The sequence below is a fragment of the Camelus dromedarius genome, chromosome 18 (genome assembly GCF_036321535.1).
Source record: "Camelus dromedarius isolate mCamDro1 chromosome 18, mCamDro1.pat, whole genome shotgun sequence".
Taxonomy (NCBI): Eukaryota; Metazoa; Chordata; class Mammalia; order Artiodactyla; family Camelidae; genus Camelus; species Camelus dromedarius.
This window is the reverse complement of record NC_087453.1, coordinates 12,739,137-12,757,877: the sequence shown is the minus strand read 5'-3', so window position 1 is coordinate 12,757,877 and position 18,741 is coordinate 12,739,137. Positions and strand designations below refer to the sequence as shown.

The window sequence follows — 18,741 nt, the reverse complement described above, 5'->3', positions numbered from 1 at the left end:
AGATGAGAGAATCCTGAAGGAGACAGAGAGCTGGGAGGAAAAGGAATCTCGCAGTGATGAAGACCCCTTTCACATGGGGAGGCCTTATAGGGTAGTGGCTGAGAATTTGTGCTGCAGAGTCAGGAAGACTTGGGTTAGAGCCCTCCAAGCTGTATGACCTTGGACAGGTGACTTTACCTCTCTGACCCTCAGTCTCCTCATCTGTAAAATGAGGATAAGAATAGTCCTAGGACAGGACTTTGCCCAGTGCTTTGGATGTAAGTGTTCTATAAATGCTGGCTATCATCACACCTTCAGAAAAGGGCCTACACTGGCATATGGAGTAAATTTAATTCTTTTTTTTAAATTCCATTATGTCCATTTTTTAATAACTCTTCTACCATGAACCTGCTTCAGCTAAATCATAAAAAGTTAACTGAGAGAAGAGGAGTAACATTGAGTGGGAATGTTATCCCAAGGTTGGGCTCGAACATGGGGTTTGAGAGCTGGAAACAGGTAAGAGACCTTAGTCTAAACTTCACACACCCACTTAATAGCTTAATAAACTGAGGCCCCAAGAGGAAAGGTGATTTGGCCAAAGTCATACAGCAAGTTAGTGGCAGAGCCCAAACTAGAATAGTGACTGTGAGAATTGGAGGTCACTAGGTCAGCCTTTCCCAAGGCAAGGCCACTCAAATAAGACGGATTCTATACTTCCTTAGATGTTTGAAAAAATGCTGGATTAAAGGAAGCTGTTCAAATTTCATTATCAAAGCCCTTCACACAGGACAGTGCCTCAGGCAGTCTAAGGCAGGCCTCCAGTGTGTTCACCTTAGTTCATCGCAGAGACTCTTGAAAACATTAACACCAATTGAAGCTCCCCAAGCAGACAAATTCTATGGCTTAATACATTCCTAGATTTAAGGAAAAAAATAATTGTATAGAAAATGTAAATAGTCTGATTTTTTAAAAATAATTACTGATTGCTGCTGGTATTCGGAAAGACAGTTAAATTTTTCACAATCTTCCTTTAAAAATTTTTAATATTTCTTAATATTACAGAAAGATATGGAAAATAATACTGTGAACACGGATGTACCCATCTCTTGGGAATTTTGTCAAATCCTACACGCATGACCAGATTTTCGTTAAATTCATTTCTTGTTTGTTGTAATGAGAAGTGAAACATTACACTTCCACCTGAAGCCCCCCTTGTACTCCTCCGCGGCCTCACTGCTCTGCCAGCCTCCTCACAGGGGACGCCGTCAACATCGGCTGCTCATCACTCCTAGACATGTTTTTATACCTTTACTCTACGTGGCTACATAAACTATATACAAAATTATTTTGCTTATCTGGAAAATTTATTCAAATGTCGTACATAACTCTTCAGCAACTTCCTCTCGTTTCTGGCTCTTCCCCCATGCACCTACAGGTAGCACTAGGGCACTCATTTAAAATGATGTGCATTGTCGGGGAGCATATAGCTCAGTGGTAGAGTGCGTGCTTTGGCATGCATGAGGTCCTGGGGGCCCGGGACCTCCATTAAAATATATATATAAGGAAATAAATCTAATTACCTCCTCCCACCAAAAAAAATGCTGTGAATGAATATTCCAAGTATATCTATTCTGGTTTTTGACAACGGAGTTGTTTCCAGTTTTTCACCGTTTTAAACAATGCTGCAAAGAACATTCTTCTGTCTATGGGTGAGAGTTTCTCTCAGATAACATGCAGGAGGGAAATTTCTGGATCTCAGGCAATGGGCATCTTCACTTTGATGAGATATTGGTAAATTGTTCAGTCTTGCCCACAAACTACCAGCATCTAGGAGTTCTGATCGCTCCACACCTTCATCCACACTTGATTCTGAAAGGTGATCAATGTCAAATGAGACTGCATTTCCCATATTGCTAGAGAAGGAAGGCTTCTTTTTACAATTTGAATTTCCTCTCTGCGAGTGTGCGTGGTCATATCCTTTGCCCATTCTTCTACTGCATTACTCGTCTTTTCTTAATTTGACGGGATTATTTATTCTTGATACAAATCCTTTTTTCAGCTGTATTAGTGGAAAATACCTTTCATCAGTCTGTAGCTCGTCTTTTCATTCTCTTTAGAGTATCTTTTGTTGTACAGAAGTTTACAATTGCAATGTACTTAAATTTTGGTTAAATTATAAGTATGAGCATTAAACTTAATAATCTTTTCCTTTATGGTTTGTGCTTTTTGTATCTTGCAGTGCCCTGAAATCATAAAGATATTGTGCCAAATGTTTTCTATAAGTTATATTTCTGATAAGTAGGTCTTTGTTCCACAGCAATTAACTTTTGTATGTGACATGAAATAGAGATGCCATTATATTTTTTCTTCATATGGATAACTAGTTGACCAGACCCTTTATTGAACAGGACAGCCTTTCTTGACTGACATGCAATGCCATTGCTTTTGTCTCCCATTTTCACACATACATAGACCTATTTCTAGGCTCTCTGTACTGTTCCATTTACCTCTAGTAGCCATGTTTAAAAAATGAAAAACAAAACCCAAAATAAATCTACAATTATACCAAAATAAGAAGTTTAATTTTTAAAAAGTCCAAAAAAGAAATAGTTAAAATTGTTTAATAATATATTTCATTCAACCCAATATATCTAAAAGATTGTCATTTCAACATCGAATCAAAAATGAAAAATAAAAATAATTAATGAGATATTTTTATTTTTTTAAATATAATAGTTCTTCAAAATACAACATGTATTTTATACTTACAGCACATCTCAATTTGGACTAGCCACATTTCAAATGTTCAATGGCCACACGTGGCTAGTGGTCATCATATTGGGCAGTGAAACTAGAACTTTATGTATTGTAGAGCATGTCTTCCTCATATTATAATTGTTCTTTTAAAATTATCTTGTCTATTCTCTTTGCTCATTCACATAAATTTTACGATGAGACTGAACAGGACTGAACAAAGTTTGGAGATCAATGGCATATCTGTTTTCACTGGACTTCTGTCAATGCAACTGTCATATTTGGAGTGCTTGCAATTTACTGTGCTAAGTGGCTTTGCTCTGTTTGTCTTTTAATTAAAATCACATTGAATTTATTAATTTGGGAAGAACTGACATCTCTGCCTAATGAATCTGTTAACCTAAAACAATAAAACAATTATTTTTTACCGGCAAAATGGGTTTATTTGGGAGCAGTCCATTGAATAAACTGGAAGGTTGAAGTATAGTGGCTTTTTCATTGGCTGGGTTGTGCCAGTCTCTCACTGGCTGAGCTGTTGCCAGGCAAGGAGAAAATCTTTCTTCCTCCTGCTGCCAGTAGTAAAGCAGTGTCACTGCTTTCCCGAGATGCAAGGTGCATCTCCTTCTGTTGGGATCTGTATTGTCATTGAGTAGTATGTGCATGAGAGCTCCCCCTTCTGGCTTTCCGACTTCATTTTAAGGAGATTTCCCTTTATTAATTTTCAAAAGTCCTTCTGAACATGATATTTATATAGGTCTTCATTTATATGGGTTTTCTTTTATGTTTTTAAATAAAATTTGATAATTTTAATACATAAAGGCCTTTTGTTAGATTAACCTTAGCAATAATTGCTATTGCTATCATAAATAATTTTTAAAATTGAATCTTCTCACTTGCTGTTATTAGTGTATACAAACCAACTGCTTTTGACATACTGTGTATCCAGCAATTTTGTTAAGTTCTCTTATTAGATAGGTTTTGAATTTCTTGTCTCATTGCATTGCTTGGGCCTCTAGTAAAATATCAAATAGAAGCAGTAATAATGGGTATTTCCAATAAGGTTTAGCTTGTCTATGAGTAGCTGAGACACAAAATAGCAGTAGTTTATAAAAGACGAAACAAATAAGGCTGGAGGAACACATAATTTTCACAAGGTCAAACAGTTATATAAATGGTACTATCGATATTTCAAAGGCAGCAGCCTTGACCACTCTGCTACACTGCCCCCTCCCCTTCCCCAACGATCAGCCTGGAACTCTTCCATATCTTCAATTATTCTCTAAACGGCATGGTTTTCTCACCCTGTCCCATCCTAGGAAAACTGTGTCTCTATTAAAATTGAAATCAAACACAATTGTTGATGAATGGTCCATGTATACAGAGGGCTTTCTAGCTCCTTTAAAAAAATGTATTTTTATTTATTTGGCAGGGGCAGGTAATTAGGTTTACTTATCTATTTTTTAATGGAGGTACTAGGGATTGAATCCAGGACCTCGTGCCCGCTAAGCATGCACTCTACCACTGAGGTATACACTCCCTTTCTAGCTCCTTTCAGCTGAGCACTACGTCTTCGCTAACAGTACACAAGACAAGGTTAGAGGTCTGGGCAGCTGGCGCCAAGTAAAACCTCTAGAACTTTGTCATGTCACCTGCTGCTAAGGCAGCCCCCCTCCGTCCCCCATCCACACTGTCCAAGTAATTCATTTTCGGCCAGTGTGGAGATTTTTCTTTCCTCTTCTCTGAGTTCAAACATTTCTCCAGACCCACCTGATCTTGACCCTGCCACCATTTTATAGCTAACACCTGTGTAAGTATTACCTGCCAGGCACAGTTATAAGCCTTTTCTCTATATTTACATAAATAATCCCCACAGCAACCCAATGACATATGAATCATTATCATCCCTATTTTGCAAATGAGAAAATGGTCACAGAACAGTTAAGTAACTCACTGAAGATCACACAGCTAGTCCAGGGCAGAACCAGGATTCAAGCCCAAAATGTCAGGCTCCAGAATTTGTGCTCTCAACCTCCATGCTGGGCCACCTCCAAACATCTGACCATCCCAGCCAGCTTTCTGGGGCCCAAAAGATTGACACACAGTAACTGTCTTCCTTTTTTTTTTTTTTTTAACAAAGACAACAGACTTAGGGCCCAGAGGCTTTGAAAAGCAATTGTATTAATTCAGGATATAACACAATGGCTTATTTTATTTGCTTATTTTCCTGTTGCTTTCTACTTATGATATTGGTGTTTGATTTGGAAGTAATAACATTTCCTTCTAAAATAAATCTAAGTAAAAATAAGTGAGTTGATGTCAACAAAATGTTAAGTAATAGCATAGGTGGTTTGCAGATTGATAAAAATCATAATGGTCATAGGAATATCAGGGAAGCTTTGAAAAGACCGCATTCAGTCACGTTAGGTGAGGCTATGCTGCAATTAAAAAGAAAAAAGCCTCAAGTCTCATTGGCTTAACTCTATGGGAATTTATCCTTCAGTTACAGTTCTGCCGTGAGTCGGTGGGTCACTCTCCTTGTCCTGTAACTCCGAATCTACACTTGCTTCCAAAACAACCAAAGCACTGACTCCTAAAGCTTCTGCCCAAGTGTGATGCAGTTTCTTCTCACATTTCACTGGCTAAGACCAGTCACATGATCACATCTAACTTCAAAGGCAGCAAAAAAGTGTAATCTTGCCATGTGCCTGAAAAGAGGGACATGAAATAGTCAACCCATAGGTAGATTATGAATAAAGGAGCCAGAAACACGGGTCTGGAAAGGTAGGCTGAGTCATGACCAGTCTTAGATCAGTAAGATGAGCCCCACTGAGTGGTCTTCAGCACCTGTTCTCAGAGAAGGGACCCTGATCCATCAGAGAGAAGACCGTCTGACAACTGATTTTCTCCCAGGCAGTGACTCAGGATTCCTTTGGTTGGGGTACCATTATTTCATAAGCGGTTCTAGCTGAACCCTGTGGTCAGCTTTGGTTTCTTCCCTGAAGGTAGATGTGGCAGTTTGGGCTTTGGCTGAACTAGGATTTGGTTCTGTCACTACTTTGAAAATATACCCAGGGAAGGGTAATTGGGAAGGAGAGGAATTCAAGGATAGGGTCCAGGTGGGTAGGGAGCCTCACCCAGTGTTTGCTTATCAGGTTATCAGGGAGGCTTCTTGGAGGAATTTTCCTGAGGGGTCCCTGAATCAGAAGCACCTGGAACCTCATTAAACATGGGATGCCTGGGCCAACTGCTGACTCCGGAACTTGGAGGTGGGACCTGAGGCATCTGAATTTTTGTTAATGATCCCAGATGATTCTTACGGTCACTGAAATGTGAGAAACATTGAATTATTGGGAGAAAATTCCTGTAAGTCTAGACATCTAATTCCTAACACAATGGTCCTCAATCAGGGGTGATTTTGACCCCCAAGGGGCATTTGGCAATGTCTGGAGATAATTTTGGTGGTCATACCTTGGGGTGGGGGGCAGGGAGGGGCAGTTGCTACTGGCATCTAGTGGGTAGAGGCCAGAGTTGCTGCCAATCATCCTACAATGTACAGGACAGCCTCCCCCACCCTCTTCTCCAATACAAAGAATTATCCAGCCCAAAATGTCAATAGTGCTGAGGTCGAGAAATCCTGGTAAACAATTAAGAGTTTAAATCCTTTCAAACATAGGAGCACATGTGATTTTTAATCTCCTCTTTTTCACTTTACTTCCTTGTAAGCATGGAATCCTTTTCATTGAATACACACTATATACTAAACACTTCACATCACTGTACCAGTTTCTCCCCAAAAATCTTTTCAGTCATGTATCCAACAGATATCTATTAAGTACTTATTATGTGTTTAAACCGTTCAAGATGTGGAGTGTACCCTGGGGAACACCTCAGACAAGGGTCATCTTCATGGGGGTGAAGGAGATAGAAATAGATATTCTACAAGAAACTCAACATATGTGTAACTTCAAACTGTGATAAGTGGTGAGAAGGAAAAACAGGTGCAGGGACAGAGAATAAAGGGGTAAAGGATGGGGAGAACCTACATAAACACATAGGAGAGTCCTCTCAAACAAGGTGACAATTAAGTCAGAGTCTGAAAAATCTTTTGCAAGCCATGAGAAGAACCAATGAACTATTTTCCAGGCAATGAGAGAAGACAGTGCAAAGGCCCTGAGACTGGGGGAAAGGTTAGAGGTGGGGTGGCCAGTGTGACTACAGCCACTGGGATGGGAGTGATTAGAACGAAATGAAGTTGGAAATGTAAGGCTGTAGAAACAAGGTCACACAGGCCTCACAGTCCATGGGAGTTTTGAATTTTATTAGTTTAATTATAAGTGCAGAGAAAGCTGCAACAGTTTAAGGGCGGGACCTGATCCAATCTTCTTATAGAAAGTCATCCCTGGCCCCCAGGTGTAGAGTGGGTGGTAGAAGACCCAGAGCAGAAGATCAGGAGAAGTGAAAGGACTTTGCAGATCTGCAGAGATGATGGGGATGGGGACAAGGCTGGTTGTGGTGGAGATGAAAAGATCATGAAAATGTGAGATACCGTTGGAGGTGGCAAGAACTGGATTTTCTGAGGAGCTGAGAGGGAATGGGAGGAAAGACACAAAGGGAGTGACTCCCAGGATTTTGGCTTGAATAACTGAGATGGGGGTGGGGTGACAGACAATCACAATTAACGTAGGTGTTCTTTTTTAAAGACTGAGGAAGGGGAAGTGACTTGTCCTACTTCACGTAGCTATAAAGTGGACTCCAATTCAGGTGTGTCCAACTCCAAAGGTCATACTTTTCCCACTTTTCTGGACCCACATGTTAATTTTTATAATGGGGGAGGATATTTAATGTTATCATTAAATATTAAGATACATAAATGAGCTTGAATACAAACCTGAGCTTCCACATGGAGGCTGCACAAAGCCTGGGACTCTCATTAAAGGAGCCTGCACGTTGGGACCGGATGTTGGGAATATAAATTTCATAGATGGTGTAATGGTAGCGCTGTACCCGCCTTAGGGAACCAGTTTCAAAATACTGCGCTGTGATTGGTGCAGTGACCATGTGCTGGTGTGTGATTGGATGAAAGTTAGCTTGCCCAGCGCGTTGTGATTGGTAGTCGTGTCTAGCTGTCTTCCGCTGAATTTGGACAGCCATAGTCTGTCTGGGCCTGTGATTGGTGGGACTGTAATACGACCTCTGCTGTGACTGGTGAAGCCCGCGAGGTTATTTAAGTTTCTGAGCACCAATTCCTGAGTTGGCCACTAGGGGGAGCTCAGGACGCGCAAAGCGCGGCCCTGCGGTGCATCTGGCCGGCTTCCTCCTGGAGGCCCTCTGGCTTGGGTTGTGCCCTGTGCCCAAGGGCTACCGAAGGATCCGGGTAGGTCTAGGGGGATGGTGTCAGGGCTCCTAACTCTGGCCCAGGTGGCCACGCTCCTCTGCACAACTTCTCTGGCCCTTTCCTCTGGCTCTGAGCCCCGCAGAGGACATTGGCTGACCGAGGGGTGGGGCTGCGGGTTCGCGAAGGTTTGGGAATGCCCAGATCCAAATTGCAAAATTGTGAAGTCTGTTAAGTGGGACTCAGCATCGTCCCCCGTCTGCGCCCTCTACTCGCCTCGGAGCCCTTCTCTCAAGTTAAACAGCCTCCAGTATTAACAGCCTCCACTCCCTTTAAGATCCTTCAAGAATTTTCCAAAGTAGCATCTCATTGGACCTTAGAACTGTCCCATGAAGTTAAAGGCCACCAGCCTGCAGATCACCCTATCCACAGATGCCCCCCAACCGCCGCCGGACGCTGTCACGTCGTGCTGTTTCATTGTCTTCACTGCACTTAAGCACTGTTTGGAATTCTCTTCTTTTTTATTTATTTACTTCCTCAGTTTCCACCATGCCTCCCCACCAGGATGTAAGCTCTGTGAGGGAAGGAATAGGGTGGCCAGATCCAATACAGAATGCCCAGGGACATTTGGACTTGAGATAAACAACAGAAGTTTTTAAAAGTACAATTATGTCCCATGTGTTATTTGGTACATACTTGGGCTAAAAGAATTATTGTTTACCTCAAATTCAAGTGTAACTGGGCATCTGGTGTTTTTATTTGCTAAGACTGCAGCCCTATTGGGGGAATCCTCCCTATTCACTGCTGCATCTCCGGCACCCACAGCAGTGCGCGTGGGATGTGCTGAATAAATGTTGAATGAAATGGGCAAATTCCATCATTCATTCACTCATTTATTCAATCAACCCCTTATATTAAGTGCCAGCTGGGTCCTGGGAATATAGGGGTACAGTGGGACATAGTCTAATGGAGGAGGCAGACACATAACCAGTAACCACCATTTGATTAAACTTTGATGATGTAAAGCACTAGGAGCTGTAGGAGCACCGAGGGGGATCCCTGACCTGCCTAAGCCAGCAGGACTGCCCGGAGGAAGATGACTAAGACGGGACGTGGAGGATGAGGAGGTGAAGCGGGAGGTGTGACAGCTGATCTGGAGAGGCACGTCTCTGGCGTGTGCAAAGGCCAGAGACAAGGCAGCTTTGGGATTCTGAAAGCTGCAAGTGGGTGGGGTGGGGGGTGGATGTACAGTGTGGTGGGGCAGTCCGAAAGAGGTGGGAAGGAGACTCACAGTCACTGAGCGTCAGTACCCACTAGACAGGCACGACAGTGATTGTGCCCATTGTATAGGTGAGGAAACTGAGGCTGGGAGAAGTGAAATGCCTGGCCTAGCTTTACAGTCTGAATGGGAAAGGCCTAGCTTCAAACTCAGGCCTGGCAGACTCTGAAGACTGCACTCTTCTAGAAAGGCCCCTGGATTGAGAATTATAACCCCAATTGGAGAATGAAGAAACTGAGGCCCAGAAAGGTCATAGGGCTCCCCCTGTGAAGGTGGCTCTGTGCAGTTTAACAGGAGAACACTGGGACAGTATGAGGGGTATGGCTTGTCTGAAGCCCTCCAGAGAGGCAGCAGGAGAGCTGGAGCAGGACACGGGAGTTCAGGCCGCTATGTCTTCCCTTCCTGTTTGGGTTGGGTCTCCAGGAGTCCCTTCCTGAGCCCTGTGGCTAATTCCTTGCATGGGTCCTGGGCTGGTCTGCAGTTTCTATGGAGACCGCCTTCCTCCATCCCTGAAATCTCATTGTGACCAGTATTAAGAGATTAACTCTGCCCAGCAGCCCTCGCAGGGTCTGGGGTGCCAGCGTGGCTGCGGGAGCTCCCTCAAGGATGAAGAGGTTGCCCTCTGTGTGCGACCCCATAGCACCAGGAGGAGGATGTCAGACTGGGGCCAGGGCTTCCCCCGGGACCCCCCAGGTATGGTCCTGACTCCATATCTACCTGGAGAGGAGGACAAGGTGGTGGGAGAGAGAGGACTGCGGGGAGGAGTCCAGGTTTTAGAGCAGTGTTGAGACGTTGTAACCCCGGCCCCGAACCCAGGACCGCCCAGGGCCTTGATGGGTGGACCCCATTCTGATCAAGGCGAGATCCAGATTCCCTTAACAAGGCAAGAAGAGCCTCAGAGAATCTTTTAGGGGCTGCTCCAAAGCTACCTAAAGGCCAGCTTCCTAATCACCTTCATTTTGCACTGGAGAAACTGAGGCACAGAGAGGAAAAGTGACTTGTCCAAAGTCAGTGAGTCACTGGCCTGAAGCAGGTCAGGAAGCCAGAGGGAGCCCTGAGGTTGCCGGAGCAGAAAACATCTGGTTAAAATGGCATTGCCCTTCTGCCATGAATTCCACATCCTGCTTCCTGACCTCCAGGAATGGGGTCCCTTCAGCCTCCCCTCCTCAGAGCCTGTCCCATCAGCCAGGCCTCCCTTCCCTCCCTGCCGCTCCCCCAGCCCTGCCCTCCCCTGCCACCCACACAGCCTACAGATGCCAGAGAGATCCTGGCAGACTCCATTCTACTGGAGGGCATGGCCACCAGGCCCTCACTGTCCTATCCAGGGGACAGCCCCTCACTGGGTCACTATCTGGATGACTTTGGACATTTTTTGTTCCACACTTCAGCCCCTCTGTGAAGTCAGGGCCCGGACACGGTGGGGGCTCAACCCCACCCCACTCCCCCTGCCAGGCCTGCGTTGGAGAGATTTAGGCCAGGCTCCAAAGCTCTCTGGGCCAGGCTTCCTGGAAGTCCACGCTGGGGCAGGAAACAAACACCAGCTCTGGAGTCAGATAGCAAGAGTCCAAACGCTCTTGACTCAGCAGTTCGAGCCTCGGTTCCCTCACCTGGGACGGGGCAATAACCCTTCCTTCCTCAAAGCTTGCTTGCCATTGCTGTGGGGAAGTCTCCAGGTTATGCTATGAAATGAACAAAGCAAGATGCAGGTCATTTTAAGTGCTGGAGGATGATAGTATATGGTCTTACATCCAGCCAGGTCTGTGTCAGGAAAGTTCAGAGAAGGGTCAGCTGGAGTGAAGTGGGTGGACAGGAGACAGCAGTGGAAGCCAGATTTCTCAAGTGCACCTTTCATATTGTTTTGATTTTTGAATCCTGTGAATGCAGTACTGATTCAAAAATAAATTTAATTTTGTACCATTTTGGAGAAAAATATCAAACCGTAAGAATCATCACTCATACCTCAATAATACGACAGGTGTGCAGCCACGACTGAGACCCACATACCAGAACCTGACTCCGGAAGAGAGAAAGCCTGACTCCCAGTCTCTGAATCCTTGACCTAACAGGACCCTTTATTTTAAGCCAATTTCATGTTGTCAGTAGGCAGATAATAGTCCTGGTACTAAGAATTGGGAGCCCCCTACCTGCCAGCCACAGTGCCAAGCACGGTCTCAACAGCATCTTGCTGGATTGGCATTCTGACTTTATGAGGAAGCTGCCACTGTTCCCATTCTACAGATGGGGAAATGGAGCCTCACTGAAGTTGCAACTAGGAAGTTGTAGAACTTTGATGCACACCTAGGCCTTTCCAGTTCCAGATTTCAGTCTTGGGGTCTCAATCTTGGCTGCATATCAGGATCACCTGGGAACTTTTAAAAATACTCATACCCAGCACCCACTCCCCACCAAGATTTGATCATTGGACTGTGATGGGGTGTGGGCATCAGTATTTTTAAGGGCCCCGGATGATTCTAATTCACCATCAGGGGTGAGTCTCTGCTTTATGCTAGACAACTTTTCAAATGGGAAACCAAGGCTGAGGAGAGAAATGACCTTGCCCAAGGTCACACAGTGGCTGGAAGCAGAGCTGGGATAGAGCTCACATGGAGACTTTGTGAAAATAAATGAATGATGTCCCTCTCTGGGCAGCCAAAGCTCCTTGGTAAGTGGAACAAGGGTGGATTTCCACCTCCACTTGCCCCCTTAGCCAGAGAACCTTTGTGCAGTGAGCAACCTGTACAACTGTATGCAGTGACCCTGGCCTGAGTCTCAGGATCCCAAACACTTCATCTCAGTGACCTCCAGGCAGATCCCTGGAGCCCTTCAGAGCAAGAATTTGGGGAGCCCAAGGGTGGTTCCTGGGGTGTGGGTTCATCCCCCCACCCAAAGACCAGGGCCTGAGCTTGGCAGGGCTCCGCATCACCCTTCAGACCTGCCAGGGGCTGGGCAGGCTCCACTGAACTCCCAAAGTCACCTCTGCCTAGATAAAAGCAGGAGCATAACCAGGAGAGAGGAACATAACCAGGAGGACAGCAACAGCCTCAGCCCAGAAGTCACAAGCCACCTGGCAAAAGGCAGCCTGCAGGGAGGCCCAGCCCACACAGACCCAAGTCCTCCTGGCCTCCTTCCCGATCATTCTCTGGACCCTACTCTCTCCCCTACCTCTTGAGCCTTACAGTTAGCCTCTCCCATAATGCCCTGCTCTCCAGCCAGAGTAGCTTCCATGACTTTCTGCCGTCACCCACAGTGTTCTCCACTTCTGGACGTTCCCTCTGCACAGGACACCACTTCCTCCAGGAATCCATCTCTGACCACTCCAGCCCAGCGATATGTCTTCTTTCTCCCACCTTCCAGCCCTCACAGTCCATCTACACAGCCCATGTGTGCCTTGTGCTTATCATCATATTGGCCATCTTTCATTGAGCACTTACTGTATGCCAGCCCTGGAAGGGCAGGGTAGGGCAGGGTGGCCCGGAAGTTGGGAGCACAGACTCCAAAGCCCGATTACTCGGGGAATCTCAGCTTTTGCTTCTTATAATCTGTACGAGCTTCAGCATATGACTTAACCACTCTGTGCCTCGGGTCTATAAGATAGTGATAAAAACATTGCCTTATGTACCAGAGTGGTTGTGAGGATTAACGAGTCAATGCACGGAAGGCTCTCAAAACAGCTTTGTAAACACAGGCCATTGTTATTACTGCATATATCCCAGTCCATTTCACCTTCATGGCAACTCTGTGAGTTAGGTGTTGTTATTCCCAATTTACAGGTGAGAAAACTGAGACTCAGAGAGGTTGAGAGAGTCAGGGCAGGGCTCTGCTTCTTTTTCGATGGCCTGATGCCTCCAGAGAGAGGACAAGGCTGAGATGGGTTAGAACTTGGAGCCTCTGGTTTGCAGCTCATGGCTACTCCTCAGAGGGCCCACAGGACACAGGGCCAGGTGACTTGGCCTTCCGGTGGCTCTCAGGCACCGCTCTGCTTCCAGCCAGCCCTGGGAGGGAGGATGAACAGTGGGGGAGGGCATTTCAGGGCCATGATGTTCACTAACATCCGGAACACATCACTGAGCACTAGAGAGAGCCCTGTTTGCCCCAGCCTAGCTGGAGCCTCAGGGCATCCAGGGTGACCTCTGTCCCTGGGCGGGTCACTTCCCCCCTCTAGCCTCCATTTGCCCATCTGCATGATGAGTGAGGGGGTGAGGCTGGACCAGCAGTTTTCCGGTTCCCATTATCAGCAGCCGGTTCCACTCTCAGATGAAATATTAAGGGACAGTGTCCCTAAGTGGTGGGCACTGGATAAAGCGAGGCCTCTGCATACATTCCCTTGGCTCCTGGGATCTCAGAATCCAGTCTGAACGGCCTCAGGCCACATCCTCCTAAGGGCTCTCCTGGCTCTGACACTGCAGGATTCTAGAATCCCAAGCTCAAAGCTGCCGCTTCGCATCCCTGTTTGGTAAGCTCTCCCCCAGCTGCTTTTATCTCTCTTTGGTAACACAGCAAATTTGCTCAGGACCCAGAGCAGGGGAAACAAGCAGACTGTTGACTCTGGAGCAAAACCTACCCTTTGGAGAGCAGCAGAGGGGTTGCTGGCTTGCGTGGGGAGGCCGACGGCCTCTTGCATAACCCGGGTGGCCTCCTGCCCACCCAGGCCTTTGCTTTGCAGGGTTAGGGGTGAGGCAAACCGCAAACTCATGCCCAGTTAATTTTTTAAGGCAAAATCAACAGGCTCAGCAATGATTAGCAGGCAGGTAAGTTCGTCTTAATCATGCTGAGGACAGGGAGGAAGGAGGCTTCCAGGGGCCCAAGGATGGGGCTGAGTTATCAGTTAACCACATAAATGTTTCCTTCCAAATCCACTGGCCTTCAGCCCCAAGCTTCTTCATCTTCCTCTCGGAAGTGCTTCCGTGGCATCCCAGTGAATGGCCATCAGTGACTGAATGGACAGACGCTCCACCTTCTGGGGTCTGTAGGAGGCACTGCCAGGCTCCTTGAGGGTTGCGATGAAGCAGAGGGGTCCTCACAGAGCTCATGGTCTTCTCGTTAAGGCCAAGCTTCCCCTGCTGCCACTAAATGGCCTTGAGCATGTGTCTTCCATCTTCAGGGCTCAGCGGGTTGATCCCCTCAGGTTCAACCTGGAGCCAGCTGGCACTCCCCTGGGGACCTCAGTGTTTCCATCCACCAAATGGGTGAGTTGGCTGAGACATTCTGTCCAGTCTTGAAGTTCTGTGAAGTCGTGATGGATTAAGCCAACATGATGGCCCAAACCCAGGACAAGGAGAGCGGGATAGGCCATGTTTTAGGGGTGCAAGGGAGAGAAAAGATGCCCAGAACAGGAAGGGGGCCTACCTGGTATTGGCTGTTGGTACCAGCAAGCGTCAGCTCCTGGCTCCAAGAAGAGGGCTGTCCTCTCAGGTGGCAGGCAGGGGTCCTTGTGAGGTGGGCTGGGGCTGCAGGGATGGCCTGGCCAACCCCAGCTGGCCCAGGACCCCTCCCCCTGGACCTTGAGAGCTGCCAAAGGAAGCAGCAAAGCCTCACCAGCCCTGGGCCTGCTGGCTGCCTGGACTGGAGTTTGGTCAGTGGTTGGGGACCTATATTGTGAGAAAGTGAGGACTTTGTCCACAAACTGGAATTTGAAATTTCAAAGGGGCGAAACTGAAGGGCCCTACCCCAGAGTGGAGATGGCTCTTGGCTTCTTTCCCCCACGACTTTTGTTCTTTGTCTTGATAAGTCCCGGGCTCCCCGCACCACCGCTCCCTGGGTAGTGGGTGGGGGAGGAAAGACAGGAGACAGTGGTGAGCACCCAGGGGAAGTGAAGACGCCAGGCAGCCTGGGGTCGCCGGTGTCTGGAGGAGGCCTCTGAACTTGTATGTGTCCTGGGACAGGCATCTTGGCTCCCCAGACCCCTGAGATCCCTGCCAGTAACGTGATGGTGGACCCACTAGCCACCAGCGCTCCAGGATTCCACGGTTCTTTCTAGGATTCCAGGAGGGAAGCAGCACGGAGGGAGTGAGGTCCTCAAGCTCTGGAATCAGACTTGAGTTCAAATTACAGCCCCTCCTGTGACATCTGTATGGCCTTAGGCAGGTCATTTCATTCTCTGAGCCTCAATTTTGTCATCTATAAAGGAGGACAGATCAACTGAGAAGAGGGGAAGGCTCTTAGCACTGGCCCCAGCTCAGAATCTCTCCAGAAACATTAGCCATTACTGTTATTTAAAAGACAAATGATGTGGTCCAGAGCAGCAGCTCCCTTAACTACTGTCCATGCCAGAGGCCTGAGCTCCCTGCCCACAGAGAGCAGCCTCCCTCCCAGACCTCCGGCTGCCCAGACAGCGCTATCAAAACACCCACCTCCTCCCCTTCCCGAGGCCCCCGTTTTCTCCATCTACATGAAGGAGTGGGGCCTCAAGGTGAGATCTGAGGCCTCTGTTTTCCCCTGGGAGCTGGGGCATGTTGAGCTCGGGTCAGGGGCAGTGCAGAGGTAAAGAAGGCTGCAGAGTTGATGGCATGGAAGCCAGGGTTTGTTCAGGGCTGGATAGGCCATCCCTGGAGTTCTGTGCAGGGGTCCTGATTCCAACTGATTATGGGGCCAGACGGTCAAGGAATCAACCACTAACGACAGTAATCACTGCTGTTGCATTGTATGCTTACTCTCGGTCACTTAAGGCCCACACCATCCCTGCAGAAAAGGTATCAACCCAACTGATGCCAAAATGAATTATAAGAAAGCTGGAACCTGAGGTCACAGAGCTTGGGAATTGGCAGTGCCTGGCTTTTGACCCAGGTCTTTCTGATTTCAAGGTCTGTGGTTTATCCTTTAAGGGTGGGGCAAGGGTGGGGGTGGGTGGGGAGAAGGGCTAGGAACTTTATAGTTTTATCTCATTTCATCTTCACAACAAACTACAAGTTAGGCCCATTTTACAGAAAGAGAAACAGGGATTTTGAAATAATAACTCGCCTGAGACCACAGAGCCAGTAGATCCGAGAGGTGGCTGGTCATTTATAGGAGGGACGTGTGTCTGGACGATATTGTTTGGGGTCAGCCAAGGGTGGGGTGAGTCGTGTATGTAATAGATTACGCAAGTTCTAGTTCAGGGGTGGGTAGATTTACTTATGGGGTAGGTTGTGATTGGTGGGACACGGATGGGGCACGAATAGGTTTCTGGAACGTGCCTCATAGGCAGTGGGTCACCCATGTTGTGCGTTTGGTAAAGTGTGTATGTCATGGTTTGTGTACAGAGTAGCTTGTCACGTGCAGGCTGTCCACCTGGGAGTTCTTACATGTAACAGACCATGCACGTGTCGTGGCTGACCCTAGTGGCTCACAGATCCTATTTAACTAGGTCTAAGATGCCAACTATAGAGACTGAAAAATTGTTAGTTTTGTTACCGATGGAACTTTGACAAGCCAGTGATCCCAGCCCGTTTCTGGAAATAGGGAATTGAACCCCTGATACTCGACGAGATGACGGATGGGTAGACTTGTGAGGGGAGTAGCTGTGTGTGGTCTGTCCTGGGTGCCAGACAGGTGGCAGCACCTGTAGTCAGCCCTTGGAAGCCCCTCCCAGGGCTACCCCTCCTTCTCAGTGTTTATCCCTTAGTCAGGTCTCCTGCCCAGCTCAGCACTGTCCTCAAGGCTGCTGGAGACGGATCAGATGTCCCTGGTGGAGCACCGGATGAACCCGCCAGGAGCTGGTCTCTCCTTCAGGCCCTTATGGAATCTCTCTCTCTCCCTCCCTCCCTCGGGGTCTTCTCCTGACCAACAAACAACTGGGCCAGGATATTCACTCCATTATACAGATGGGAAAGTTGAGGCCCTTAGAGAGATGTGATTTAGACAAAATCACCCGAATAGTGACAGACCTAGTTCCTAAATCCACGTCTCTTGATGCCAAATCCAGCCTCTCTTCTCCTCCAGAACAATTGTTTCCCCCACCCCAACCCCCCACCCCGGTTATCTCAGCTCCAGGGGGAAGACGGAGGGAGAGAACAAAGCTACATGGGGCAGAGAAGTGCTCCTAACAGTTGGAAGAATATGAGGATGCCTCCACACACCCCCTGCGATGTGCCCCTCTCCCACTGATTTGCCCACTCATTCATTCACTCAGCCATTTACTCATTCGCTCATTCATCCACTCCTCCACCAACCCACCCACTCACTAACTCACCCATTCACCCACTCTTGCTCTTGTCACCATATCCCTCTGCCCAGATTTTCCAGCCAGCAAAGGAGGACAGGCTCCCAGGCTTCCAAAGTCTCAGATCCTTCTTCCTCTGCCCACACTTTCCACCTCTACCTTGCGGCCGTACCCTCCAGCTAGATAGGGAGCTCTTGAAAGTGTGTAGCGGGCAGTGAGGGCTGGAGGGTGAGAAGAAAAGACTGGGCCACAAATTGAAGGCAGGCAGGACTGGCCACATAATGATCAGGGCCCAGTCCAAAGCAAAAATGCAGGGCCCCTTGATGAGAATGGCTGAGCACTGAACCAAACATGGGGATCTGAGAGTGGAGCTCTGTGCATGCTCAGGTGGCTCCCTGGCGGGCCCACTCCGGAGGGAGGAGACGGGTGGGGAGAAACAAGGGAGATACAGAAAGGAGGCCAAGGGGGCAGGAGGAGGAGAGGGCATGAACGCTCTCTCTGGGCACCACTTGTTTTTTCCTAACGCCGCCTTACTTACTATTCAAACCACCCTTTGAAGTTGATTGTGCATTTTCGAGACGAGGAAACTGAGGCTCAGAGAGGAGAATCATTTACCCAAAGTCACGATTAGTAGGTGGTAGGCGCCTGAATGTTAATCCAGGTCTGTGGGGCTGTAAGCCTTGTCTCCGCCCATTCTGGACTGGGGTGGATGGGGAAGGGAGACAGGATGAGGTGACAGGGAAATGGAAGATGGAGTCTGTCTTTACCTGAGCAGCTGGGCGCTGTGGGGGCTGGTGGTAGCCCTAGCGGGGTCATGAGTGGCATGGGAGGGGAACCAGACATGAGTCTGGCCCTCTCAGTCCTTCCTGCTCCCAGAATGAGGATCTAGAAGATCTGGCACCTGGGATTTATATTTTTGATTCATGAGCCATGAGGCAGCTTTATCTCTGCAAGAGCATTGAGGGTAGAAGTCAGTGATTTGGGAAGTTATCGAATTAGGGCATCTTGGAGGTGGGCTGTCAGTGTCGGAGGGTATATGTTAGTTCATAAGCCTGACTTGGGGTGACAGTGACTTGGAGGGTGGCTGAGTCAGGGTCAAATGAGTGCTGGGGAGTTAGTGCGCCCCTCTTAAAGAATTGGTAACAGAATATTGGGGGGTTAGGGTCCCATCTGTTGTAATAACACCCCGGGTGTCAGTCAGAAACCAACAAATAGACAAATCCCTGCGGCCCCGCCCAGCCTGTCCACCAGTTGGGGAGC

The 18,741-nt window shown here is 47.7% G+C and overlaps 1 long non-coding RNA gene across 7 annotated transcripts in view; it reads right to left on the bottom strand.

The window, feature by feature from the left end:
- LOC105087115 (uncharacterized) overlaps nucleotides 1-14,927 on the bottom strand; it is a 37,119-nt gene extending 22,192 nt beyond the window's left edge. For 4 of the 7 annotated variants that reach the window (XR_004130901.2, XR_004130902.2, XR_010376616.1 and 1 more), the window contains exons 1-2: nucleotides 14,691-14,923; nucleotides 13,906-14,567 (exon numbers count right to left, since the gene is read on the bottom strand). This is a non-coding gene — a long non-coding RNA (uncharacterized LOC105087115). Of the gene's footprint in view, nucleotides 1-10,951; nucleotides 13,337-13,905; nucleotides 14,568-14,690 lie in introns of all 7 variants that reach the window. The other 3 variants (XR_010376614.1, XR_010376613.1, XR_010376612.1) reach the window with 2 other exon arrangements.
- Between the last annotated feature and the right edge of the window lie 3,814 nt (nucleotides 14,928-18,741).